Source organism: Lemur catta, chromosome 6, assembly GCF_020740605.2.
Source record: "Lemur catta isolate mLemCat1 chromosome 6, mLemCat1.pri, whole genome shotgun sequence".
Taxonomy (NCBI): domain Eukaryota; kingdom Metazoa; phylum Chordata; class Mammalia; order Primates; family Lemuridae; genus Lemur; species Lemur catta.
The window spans coordinates 29,200,911-29,214,579 of NC_059133.1; the positions used below are offsets into that span (position 1 = coordinate 29,200,911).

The 13,669-nt window shown below is 35.5% G+C and overlaps 1 protein-coding gene across 4 annotated transcripts in view; it reads right to left on the reverse strand.

The window, feature by feature from the left end:
- The window catches only part of TMTC3 (transmembrane O-mannosyltransferase targeting cadherins 3), a 111,308-nt gene that overhangs the window by 27,910 nt on the left and 69,729 nt on the right, over positions 1-13,669 (reverse strand). For all 4 annotated transcript variants that reach the window (XR_006735739.1, XR_006735738.1, XR_006735740.1 and 1 more), the window contains one exon: positions 1,040-1,096. The gene's annotated coding sequence lies outside the window, so the exon portion shown is untranslated. The remainder of the gene's footprint in view (positions 1-1,039; positions 1,097-13,669) is intronic.

Genomic DNA, 13,669 nt, shown 5'->3' on the forward strand with positions numbered 1-13,669 from the left:
ACTCAAAGAAACAGGGAGAATGCAGAAGAAAACAACACAGATACAAAGAAATATGAATAATATTAAGAAATATAAAAGATGATGACAAACATGGAATTTAATAACTAAACAGATGATACTGTAGGAATTTAGAGAACTGGAACAGAATTGCTAAGCAAGTATAATAGAAGAACACTTTATAAACATTAAAATTAAATTAGCTTTAATATAATAATTACAACATTAAAGCTTAAATTATTTTAGTGAAAATACTCAACCTCACAGATTTGATTTGTAAAACAATAAATTGTCTATGAAATATTTTAAGGCAGAAAGACATACGGGGAAAAAGTGAGTTTTAGTGTTCCTCATAATATTAGAGAAATACTCAGAATATTAAGACTTTAGCCTAATAGAGAGACATCAATGCATAATGTTAGGAGTGTAGACTCTGGAGGTTGAATCCCACTCTACCACTTATTGGTTGTGTAAGCTAAGGAGAGTTTCTATGCTTTTCTAAGTCTCAGTTTCTTTATTTAAAAAATAATGATAATATGAAATAGCCATTCTGCAATTGTCATTTTTGGGTTAGATGAAATACCACATGTAAAGTGCTTAGCACAATGATAAGTACCTACTAAAATAATGCTGTTCATGATATTAATAATGATTAAGATGGTAAGATGAATCAAAATTTAAGTCCTCATTAGCACTAAAGGTTTATCAATTCTACCTCTGCAAAGCCCATTATATCTGTTTCTTCTTCCAATGTCCTAGCTGTAACCAGTATCACCATTTACTTGTGTCTTATAATAACCTCCAAATTCATTACTCTTCATTATTTTTTATCCTTATATGAAAAGTATGTTCCTAATACAAATAACAGGACTTATCACTTTTCTAATCTGAAAAAAAATGTAATAGAGCTCTAGTTATTTATTTATTATGCCACTCACTTTATTTTAGCTTTTGCTCAAATATAAACATCTTATAAAGGTTTTCCTAAATCATCCTATTTAAAATAGCCCCCTTACCTTACCTTATTTTTGTTAGCACTTACCTCTGTCTGATGCTTTATTGTACACAGTGATGCATCTCTTAAAAATGGGAATATGTTCTGAAAAATGAGTTATCAGGTGATTTTGTCATTGTACAAACATCATAGAGTGTACTTACACAAACCTACTACACACCTATTGCTCTAAGGCTACAAACCTGTAAAGCATGTTACAGTACTGAGTACCATTTGTATCACTGTGTTACCTATTTGTGTATCTAAGTATATCTAAACATAGAAAAGGTTACAGTAAAAATAGTATTTATAATCTTATGGGACCATGTTGTATATGTGGTCTGACATTGACCAAAATATCTTTATGCAGCACATCACTGTATTTGTAGTTTTATCTTTTTTCCTCTCTAGAAGATAAATTCCATGAGAGTTGGAACTTTGTCTGCTTTACATACCGATATATCCCCAGAAACTATTAAAGTGGCTAAAACACAAAAGTGCTCAGTAAAAAGTATTTGTTGACTAAATTAATGAATTAATGTTTGCCTTTCCTAGTAGAAGTTGTTGTTGAGGGCCAGAATATTCTCACCCTCCAACAAAATATTACATCTTGGACATGATGGGCTCATAACAGAGAATTAATGAATTTTATTTTAATGCTAGAAAAATCCTGGGAGTATTCAAGAAGACAATGTGGCATATATAGAACATATTTAGAGTTCTAACCCTCTAAAAAGCTACACATTTAATTTGGTTACATTGTATAAAGTAATGTAATATTCAAAATTCTCCTCCAAAATTAAAGTGGTTTTCCAAGTGATGACCTACTGTAATCAAAACTATACATGTTGCTATTTCCTCAATGTTTTACTTTGCCTCTAGACTGAATCTCTTCCTTAGTGGGATCAGCTACATCTAATCTCAAGCGCCTCACCCCACCCCCTATCACTGCTTCAAGACCTCAGGAAGGCTGGATCATGTCCCATGATCCAAAATCTATTATCAAATTTAATTTCTCCTGCTACTCCATCCCAGTTCCTATTTTGTGATATGAATGTGATTCATTTCATAGATCAAATTATTCTTTCTATAAATTAAGAGTTTAGCTAGATAAACATAAAAGTCCCTTCTGGGTCTAACTCTCTATTATTCCATATGATACATCTCTTGGAAATTCTGAGTAGTATATCGGAAGAATAATACTTTTTAAAATTTTTAAATTTAAAATATGTTTCTATAAACAATTTTAACTTTAAAACAGAAGTAATGTAACTATGGATTAAAACCAGAAATATGATTTACCACTAAGAGCAAATATTTATTGATTCACTAACCACTTTCAATATTAAAAAAAAAACTTGGTTACCATAGCAAAGCTAAATTAGAATTAATGTTACTTACCACTTGGTTGACTCTTCTAATAATTTTTATTTGTCTGAATTACATTACTGCATCATACAATCCAGTACTCTAAACTTATCTTCCAAACTGAGTGTAAATTATTATTATATCTATTGTTTATTTTAAAAACACCAGATTTATTCTGTCTATTGTTAATGATGGGGCAAATATTTAAAATATTTTCTCACAACTAGCACTACCTGCTAATTGTAAAAAATACAGAAATTTAAGGAAATGAATTAATTAACTACTAACAGCATATTTTATATTCTTCTAGACACATAATTATGAAAAAACAAGATGATTGTTTAAGGTCCTACACATATAAATGAAGTGCTAAATTATATTTGTCTTTATTTCTTTATCACCTATTCAAATGATATCTATTACATGTTACTTATTGCATCTGTTTTAACTTAAAATTTAAATCAATATTTTCCCATGTCATCACAATCTATTAGAAAACAGTTCTTATTATAACAAAAGACCTGAAAGATCTTAGCTTAAAACAACTTTGATTAGGTCTTGTTATTCCGTGTTAACAGGCTCAGCTGGGCAGTTCTGCTGCACCACATCATGTGGACTGGGGCTTCAGTCATCTGGAAACTCAGTCGGGCTAGATGCTCAAGGGAGCTCATGCAAATGCCTGGCAGAATACATAAGTTGTTGGCTGGGAGCGGTGGCCTCTCCATTGGGCTTGGGTTTCTCACACCATGGTGGCTGGGTTCTGAGAGAGAAGGTTCCAATAGCAAGCATTCCAAGTGAGAGGAACCAGAAGCTACTACACTTAATGGCTATAGACTTGGTCCTGGCACAGTGTCACTTCCATTGCATTTTATGGAATAAGCAGTTACAGGACTTAATTAGGGGAGGCAAAATAGACTGCACTCTGAATGGGGAAAATGAGAGATTTGGGTCCATCTTTAATCCACCAGAATAGCAACATAATTTTTACTTATATATGCACCATAATTTAGCCAAAGCTAGAAATAATCTGTGCTAAAATTGTTCAACAAAAGGAGAAAAGCTATTATCATTCAGGCTGAGACACATCTGTGCAACTTTTTTGAGTTTAGCCTATTTGGAGTTGACTCAGCTTCTTGTTTATGTCTTTTTTGAAATTTAGGGAATTTCCAACCATTATTTCTACAAATACTTTTTCAGTTCCATCCCCTTTCTCTTCTCCTTCTGAAACTCCAATGGCACAAATGTTAGGTCTTTATTATAGTTCCACAGGTCTCTGGTTTTCTGTTCATTTTTCTTTTTCAGTTTATTTTGGCTCTTATGTTCAGATTGGGTAATTTCTATTGTTATATCTTCAAGTTCACTGAACTTTCCTTTTCCTTCTTCATTCTGCCCTTAAGCCCATCTATTAAGTTTCTTGTTTCAGTTATTGTATTTTCAGTTCTGAAATTTTCATTTAGTATCTTCTATTTCTTAGCTGCAACTTTTTTTTTCATTTGTTTCAAGCATATGTATAATTGCTCACAGAAGCATTTTTATGATGGCTGCTTTAAAATCTTTATCTGTTAATTCCAAGATTAGTGTCATCTTGGTATTGTTATTTAATAATTATTTTCTCTCATTTAAGGTGAGATTTTTCTGGCTCATCCTTTGATAGGTGATTTTTATTGTATCCTGAACATTTTGTATATTATATCATGAGACTTTGGACCTTATTTAAACCTCTGTTTTAGCAGACCTTCTCTGACATGTGGGAATGAAAGTCCCAGTTCTACATGTGACCCTTTTCTTTCTTTTTTTTTTTTTTGAGACAGAGTCTCCCTTTGTTGCCCGGACTAGAGTGAGTGCCGTGGCATCAGCCTAGCTCACAGCAACCTCAAACTCCTGGGCTTAAGTGATCCTCCTGCCTCAGTCTCCTGAGTAGCTGGGACTACAGGCATGCACCACCATGCCCGGCTCATCTGACCCTTTTTGACACCCTGACTGGGAGGATTACCTTGTCGGTGCTGGGCAGAGATAATATTTCTTGTTCCCCACAAGGCATCTGGTGACACCATCCTACTTGGAGCGGGGAAAGCAGCTCATTAATACTTCCACATGATTCCCACTGACACTGCAGAGGGGGTGGGCCACCTGTCCCTGGATCACAATGAAAGTTCTGGCTTCCCACTCGGTCTTTTCTGACACTGGTGGGAAGGAAGGAGTACCTTGCATGGCTATATGGGGATGGCAGTCCAGGCTCCTCATATGCGTCCACTGAAACCATGGGGACAGTGTCTGATTATCACCAGGTAGGAATTAAAAATCTCTGCTCCCTACTTAGGGTTCTCTAACACTGCCCTGTTGGAGAGGTAGGGGTACCTCATTGTACATCGGTAAAAGTGGGTACTCATTGTTCTCCCTCTCAAAGGGCTCTCAGAACACTTTGCACATAACTCTGTCACATTTTATTATTAATTAGTTGTTGCTACATATTCCTTTCCCACTAGGCTGTGAAATTATCTAAGGCATGGACAACTTTTTATTAGGATGTTTATCCCCAGGGTTTAATAGTATCTAAAACTGAGTAGTCACTTATTAAATATGGGCTTGGTGGAATGGTGGATATGCAGCCAGTTCCACTGTAAAGTGACTACGGAATATATTAATATCAGCATCTGCCACAGACTGCATTTTGTAGCCATAAAAATTCTACATTCAGTTAATTTATCTTTGGCTTCTTAGATCATGCTTTATGTGCATTTTATTTTCAAAATGCTATGTGGATTATGTTCAACCAAAAAAAACAAAATATCCACTGACTTAAACAGACTTCCCTTTTGTAAGGGCTTCTTAAGCAAGTGTCAGAATTTGATGCTCTCTTACAACTTTGGTCATAAATTACAAATTGTATTATGAGGTAGATTATATGTCTGGATCAAGTTTTTAAACTATGCACTATTTAAAAATATCATTATTCATTAGGAAACAGATCAACTATTAAGAAACAACAACAACAACAAAAAACTGTGAGCAGCTACTAAAGAACCACACAAGACAGGACAAGTTCTGAGTGTCTGATAAAGGGTTTCAAGAGGCTTCTGACTGAATTATTAAAGTTCATCATTACAGTCCTTGTAAGTATAAAAGAATATGTTGTGATTAAATAACGTCAAAGTGACAACAGGGAGTCCTGAAATCCTCTACCAATGTGGCTCTACTCTGAAGCACCTTAATTAAAGTTGCTTATTAAAACCTAGCTCACTTTTGGGAAAGCGCCAAAAATCATGAGCACATGGTGATTGTTAGACTGGCCAAAAACAAAGTTTTCCCTTTCTGTATTTATAAACATTTGTTTCTAGCACGTCTACTAGTTTCCTCTGAGTAGTGTTTTTAATGGCGTTTGTTTAGATGGAAACTATGATACTTTTGGCTAGGTGCAGAAGATAAAGAATTACTTCAGAATCATGTTGATCTTTTCAGCCTGGGCCACACCAGAAGGCAACACTGTCAATAATATACTCAGCAAATGTAAAAGGCGATAACATAGAGAATGTACAGAATTTAATGTACCATTAAACTGAAATTTAACAAATTCCTGTATTGTTAGGAAATATTTTCTATTAGGAAAACTAGGGCACTGCTTATCCACCAGGAAGACATCAAAAATCAATAACATCAGTTCCAATAGAGACAGGTGCCAGAGCCTGCTGAGATCTCACAGAGTAAACTGGGAAGCAGAGAAGGAAGGAGATAAAGGAGGGAGGTTTTCAAACCCAGAGAGGCTCTGAGCCCAGTGAAAGGGCAGACTCTGGCTGGGTGGCTGCTTCAGCCCCTCTCTGGTGGCTTTACCCAGAAGCTGGCAGCAGATCGTTGAACCCTGCCAAAACAGTTACCTTACTAGCTTTTGTGAAGCCTGAGGGTGAGTTCACCCAACCCAGCCTCACCCAACATCACTCCCCCACCTGCTTCTGTTTTGGCAGAGATAAAGACACACCTGGAAGTACCAAGGCCCCACCCACCACCTGGAACAATCAAGTGCTCCTCGTTAGGGACTAACACCAGTCACAAAAACAGCACTGCACCTTGTTTCTTCCAGCAAATGCCATCTACTGACAGGGAAGTCAATTTTCACAGCCCTTTACAGCAGGTACTGTCTCAATCATAACGGGTGAGGTCAATTCTCACCTACAAGTGTCACTCACTTTTTCAGAGATTAAACTGGGCATACCAGTACAATTCACATTGCTAATAAATCCACAGAGCTGGGAAAAGAGAAAGGATTTCAAAGACCTTCATCTTCTCTCATCAAAGAGAGACAAGGAATTTGCCCACAAACATAGCTCATCACTGCTACAGCCTACAAACAACTAGCAACTGAGAAAACCATCACACTAAGGATATCCATAACCAAGGCATCTGTCCAGAACCTAGAGTGTCATCAAAACACACACAAAGACAAAGGATCTTGCCCAACATATATTACAAATACACCTGTTCGAGTGAGGGGAGGGGAAGCCCCATCTAAAGACAAGAAAATCAAAATTTAAGAAGCACAGCTACTCCAGATAAGAAAGAATCAGTGAAAGAATTCCAGAAGTATAAAAAAATCAGAGCAAAAGGACACCCCCAAAAGGGAACATAAGCTCATTTGGGTGTTTTACATAAAATTCCATGATTATAGATGGCAACGATAATATCTTCTATATAGTTTCCCACTGCTATTGTAACAAATTGTCACAAATTTAGTGGCTTAAAATAAACACAAATTTATTATTTTACAATTCTAGAGGTTTCAAAATTGGTTGGCAGGGCTGTAATCTTTCTAGCAACCCTAGGGAAGAATCTGTTTCCTTGCCTTTTCCAGCTTCTCAAGGCTACCCTCATTGTTTGAGTTATGTCCCTGCATCACTCCAACTTCTACCAATGTTTTCGTATCTTCTCTGATTCCCTTTTATAAGGAAATTTGTGATTAGACTGGCCACAGTCAGATAATCCAAGATAATCTCCCCATTTCAAGATTTTTAACTTAATCACATCTGCAAAGTCCTTTTCACCATGTAAAGTAATATATTCACATGTTATAGGGATTAGGATGCGGACATATTTGGAGACCATTCTTCTGCCTACCACATCCTAAACTGAGGGCTGCCTGGAAAATACTTCAAAAATATTCAAATCCATTTTTTATGTTGTCCAGAACTGTCTATAACCCTTGCATTGCCTTAGGTTACAATTGGAGGAGAAGGAAAGATTCTTTGGGGATGTGGCGGAAAGAAATGGTGTTTAAGGGAGAAACAGCTTGGGTTCTGAGTCTTGGTACTGCTACTGACTGGCATTGGGGGGTGGTGGAGAAGGGTCATGTAAGTTTTCTTACATGTAAATTAATACATTTTTACTTTAAAGATGACATTGCATTATAAATGTTAAACACCTAGCACAATATCTGGCACAGAGGGTGGTCGTTATTATCACAGTTACAATTACTCATTTAGATTAGATGTTCTCAATTCTGAATGCCCATGAGAATCATTAATAAAATAACAAAGTCCAGGAACCACCCTCGGAGATTATGATTTGATTTTTTTTGTGATTTTTTTTTTAAAAAGCTTCCCAAGTAATTACAGTGACAACAGGAGTTGAAAAAACACTGACTTTGATTAAGTTGGCTAAGATGTTAACTAAATCTTTTGGCTGTATTTACCATAAATATCATTGTACCCCATCTTCTAAAATCCCTTCTTTTTAAAGTCATTATTTAAAAATAAGTTTTACAGATACAATTTGACGAAAACATGTCTGGTGAAGAGATGTACATTAATTATCAAGTTTTTTTTTTGGTGTATTTAGTTTGAAAAAATATTTTCTGATTTTATCTTTTATCAAGGGATGATTTTGTTTGAAAGAACAATTCTTTATTTCTCCATTGGGAGCCCATAATACGCTTTCAACATTTTCATGTAGTTTCCAAACATAATGTGGGAGCTAATGACTTCTTTTAAAATTTTTCATTTTATGTTTAATGTATTTTAACACAGCTTAAAAATCGTTGTTCCCATTGTGTTTGAGGGTGTGCTCTTAATGAAAACAATCTATGTTTTTTTGCCATGTGGCATGAGCATTTATCTTAGATTATCTTTTGAAATAAAGATTATGATTGTGTCTCAATAAAACTAAACAAGATGATTTAATGATATCAGAACAGCCAATTGGTGAGGGTAAACTAATCACTGAATCAAATTAATTGAAAGAATTGACAGGTTATTTGAATTTATCTACCTTTTTAAATGTCAACTACAGATTTAAAAAATAAATCATTGTTGTGCACAAAGAGATTTATACCATATTTCAAGTGTAGGAGTTTGGATATTTCTTTGGAATCAATATTTTAAAGATAAATTTTAGAGAAATAAACTCTTATTTGGGCTCAGATAGACTCTGATCCAGACTCATGCTTAGACATCCTTGTGGGGAACAAAATGGAGAAGCATATCCATAAAAATGATGTTTGAGGATAACTGAAACAATTGTTTCATAGCCAAATATTGTTATGTCATTAGGATAAATAATGAAAAACAGAATTTCTTCTTTTGAAATACATATTTGAGTAGCAAGTCAAGCCAAACTGGACAAATATCAATGTTTTTATCATTAAGTAGTATACTATATATTTTCCTTTAGTAACATAGGTAAAGTGCATAGTGTCCTTGAATATTTTCAGTAGTATAGAATATCATTCTAGTAAATATCAAAAGAAAAATATCTTTTCTTATATTCTTTTCTATCAATTATTTACCATTTGCCTCTAATACTATTTGCTAAATAATAGATATGTATTCCACTTGCAAAAAGGTTCTTTGTTTTCTTGTCAAAGAAAAGGTAATCTCAGGTCTTTCTGGGTCTTTTCTGTTGATAAAGGTTTTGGTAAATCAGTAGTAGTCTGAAAATGCAATAATCACATCCTAGTACGTGTGCAAAGCAATTCATTGAAGGATGGGAGAAAACATTAGACCTCTATTTATTATGTATCTTTCATAAATAAAGAAATCTTATTCATATTTAAAGTATGAATTGATAGTAGAATATGTATATAATTTTTCAATAAATTTTCATACATTGGAATTGTATGCAAAACCTTTGTGCTGTTAGTGATGCATGATCAAGGTTATGAGGACTATAAGTTCTAGTGTTCTATCCTAGTATAGGGTAACTATAGTTAACAATAATGTACAGTGTCACATAGCTAAAAGGAGGATATTGAACAGTCCCAACACAAAGAAATGGTAAATGTTTGAGATGCTGGATATGCTAATTACCCAGATCTGATCACTACACATTATATGTATCAAAACATTATGTTCCCCATGAATACGTACAATTATTACTAGTCAACTTAAAAAATAAAATTAAAAAATAATTTAAAAATTAAAAAGAAAATTAAAAAGAAAGTATGAAGACTGCTAGAGTTGATGCCCCTTTTCCAACTAAATCCCTTGTGGGTTTTCAATATATAAAATTGGTTATAGAGAGCTAAATTTAGAAAAATCTGAATAAAGCTAGATTATTTGACATGATAGAAAGAGAGGAAATTGGAATACAATGGCATGAATGGCACATTCCTATAGGGAGATGTGAGGAAAAGAGATGAGTAGGAAAAAGGAGAAAAAAGAGCCAGGAAAACGATAAGAGGCCAGCCTATGACCTATGTGGGGAGCACACAGAGACTCTTTTGGGGTGGAGTAGCCACAAAGACTTTTAAAAACAGGGGCATCTTTTACTTAGAGTTAAGTCATTTAAGGGTTAGTTAATGAGATCCCTCTCCCATGACTCTCAAACCTTCAGTAACAGTTCTGCCACAGACTTGTATGTATGGATACTGGAAGGAGGAAACGAACAGCAAACAGCCACATTTGACTGATTGCCAAGGTAGCAATCAAGATGCAATTACTTCTTTTGCTTCCTAGCTGTGTGAACTTGTGCACCACATTACATTCAGGTTTATCAGTCTTGAGAGTCTTTAAAACTCTTCTTTCTGCCCAGAATATCCTTTCCTCTGAAACGACCCTGCATTATGCTGCCTGATCTGGACTTTCTGGGTAGCCCCTTTTATTTTTTTTCAGTTACAATCCTTGATACTTTGGATCTGTCAATATCAGCAAACTATGGTAAGTATATTTTATTAAGTTACCTTCAGAATTTTGAAGTCTTTTCAGAAACACAGATAAAATGTTGGTAAGGCTGTGCGTGTTGGTAGAGGTGGAAAGAGAACCTTCCCTGGAGACCAAAGTGGGCTTCCTAGTATACAAAAGGAAGAGCACAGTATTTGAAATCTACCCAAGAAAACTAGGCTCAAATTCTAGCCCAGGCCCAGCACTAACCATGGTAACTTTTGCTACCTCATTGAAACTTAATTTCCTTATTCAAAAATGGGATAATAATACCTACTTACATAGAAAGGTTTAAAGTAAAAAATTAATTACAGGCTAGGCATGGTGGCTCATGCCTATAATGCTAGCACTCTGGGAGGCTGAGTAAGGAAGATTGGTTGAGGGCAGGAGTTCGAGACCAGCCTGACCAAGAGTGAGATCCCGTCTCTACTAAAAATAGAAAAAATTAGCTGGGCAACTAAAAATAGAAACAAAAAATTATCTGAGTGTAGTGGTGAGTGCCTGTAGTCCCAGCTACTCGGGAGGCTGAGGCAGGAGGATTGCTTGAGCCCAGGAGTTTGAGGTTGTAGTGAGCTATGATAATGCCACTGAACTCTAGCCAGGGTGACAGAGTGAGGCTTTGTCTCAGGAAAAAAAAATTAATTACATATATACATTAAACATCTAACACATAATAGGTAATCAATAGTAGCTGTCATCATTATTTACAATTAAGTCTGATGGTCTTAGACAACATAACCTCACAGCATAACAGAGGATAACTCAGGCAGCCAAACTAGCAGTGTCTTACATAACTGATGCTCAAAGGGCCTTTGCCAGACAAGCACTTGCCTTATATATACACTGAATTTGTTTTACTCAAGTTATGTTTTTCACCTTACATGTCACATCTACAAAAAAATAGATAATAAATTATTTTTTAAGTGACTCTATAATTTTTAGTCTCTTGTCACATAACCTTATCTTGTTCCTACCTTCTTTAAATGATTATCAAGGTTGTTGGCAAGAGTCAGCTTGAAGACTCAAAAAAATTCTGTGGTACGTACAGAAGCAGGAAAAAAGTGTAACTGCTTCTCAAAATATGTGTTTTCTCTGTGTGTGTATGTGTACACTATAATAGAATCTTTAAGAAAAAAAATTTATAAACCAATAATAAGGCATAGTAATTTAACAATTATTAATGTGTTTTTCTCCTTTCCTTTCTTTGTTCAAGTCATTCTGAGGTATCCATTTAATAGGAAGGAGATTAGAATATGTTACTAGAGAACTATAAGAAGTAAAGAAGTCAGATTCAGCTACTAATATGCAAAATAGAATTATGCAGTTAAGTAGCCAAGAAGCAAGGCTACATACAGTTGAGATAGCAAGTCAAGAAAGAAGATTATCCAAATTTCTTCATTTCTTCCATTATTATATGAAGGACTTGGAGGACCTAACTCACAAAGATCTCCTATAATATAGACAGAGCTACCTCTTTACCCATAACAAAAAAGCAGCCAAGCTTGCTACTATTCAATGGCAGAAGGAAAATAAGACATAAAAAAAGGAACCCAAACAAAAAGCACATCTCCTGGATCCACGATAGAATAGGAAGAGATCATAAGAAGGGAAAATGTGAGGTGCCATGTATGACAATATCCCTCCAGGCAGGAAAAGGCGATTTAGAAAAGTGAAGCTAACACTAGGTGATAACTTGTCTGTTCCCAATTTCCTATTTAGGACTGTAGAAAGAATTCACCATGTCAGATATTTCTGCACCATCCTTGTGCTTGGCAACATTCCTTGATGTTCTATGGATTGCAGAGAAGGAGGCTTTAGGGTTTAACTTTCCCAGACTGCTTTCCAGACTTAGATGGTGTAGAGGAGAGTTGAGAGCAGAGCTCCTGCCATAGGACCTACTGAAAGGGGCAAGATAACCCCTGGCGGAAGTTGGGGGCTGACTCCTGGGACAACAGAGAGTCAGAGGACATGGAAGAGCCCCTTGGGTCTGCAGCCAGCAGAAAATGAAGTCAACCAGGGAATGCCATCAAAATCTGGCCAAGACAAGAGACACCTGTTTATGAGTGACATTGCCTAAAGGCATCAGCATTGGAGACTGCTTTCATTTGGACCAGATGCTAGCCAGGACTGTTCTACAACTATTCTAAGACTTCCTTTCCAACATGAGTTTCTGACACCTTTTGTGGGTTGAAACCACCTGTTTCTTGAATCCCATATTTCTTTGTTTTCATTCTCATTACTTTCCGGAGCCTAACCTCCACTAGTTTCCTGAAAAGAGGTGTTTGGGAGGAAAATTGTTTGGCCTTGGGTACCTGAAAATGTCTTTATTTTATTTATGCTTATCCCTCAATTAGCAGTTTTGGCTTATTTCTGAAAACCCTGTTGCCAAGTAAAAAGTTGTTAAATTAAAAAAAGTTCTGGTCAGGTGTGGTGGCTCACACCTGTAATCCCAGCACTTTGGGAGGACAAGAGGGAAGGATCACTTTAGGCCAGGAGTTGGAGATAACCCTCAGAAACATAGTAAAACCCTGTCTCCCTCTGCCAAAAAAAAAAAAAAAATTAGCAGGTCATAGTGGAGGATCGTTTGAGCCTGGGAGTTCCATGTTGTGGTAAGCTGTGATTGCACCACTGCATTCCAGCCTGGGCAACAGACTGAGACCCTGTCTCTAAAAAATACAATAATAAGAAAAAGTATCATTAATTTTAATGGGGAAAACTATTATCCATTCTTTCCCAACCCAAAATATACAAATGATTTTGACAAATAGAAAAATATATAGATTGAGCAAGGAAAATATGCTTCTACAAATAAAATATATCAATCTGAAAATAAATAAGTACAGTTTGTACTTACAATGTAATGTAATGAACATTTACTATACTCACCAGGGGGAAAAAAGTGGACTTGACAGTGGGTGGTGGTTGGTGGAAGAAAGTACAAGGGAGCAATTCTTCAAAAGACGTGGAGAATGAGGTGATCATCTTTCAGGCAGGCATTTAGTATCTGACTCAGGTATGCTTAATGATAATTTTGTTTTCTTTGAGATTGACAAAATAAAAGTTAAGCCTGAAAGTTCTTTAAAATAGATAAGCATAACACATATGCACTGAAGTGTCATATAAAATTATACCTCTTTCTCCTCTTACTGATCTTTCTAGATAAAAC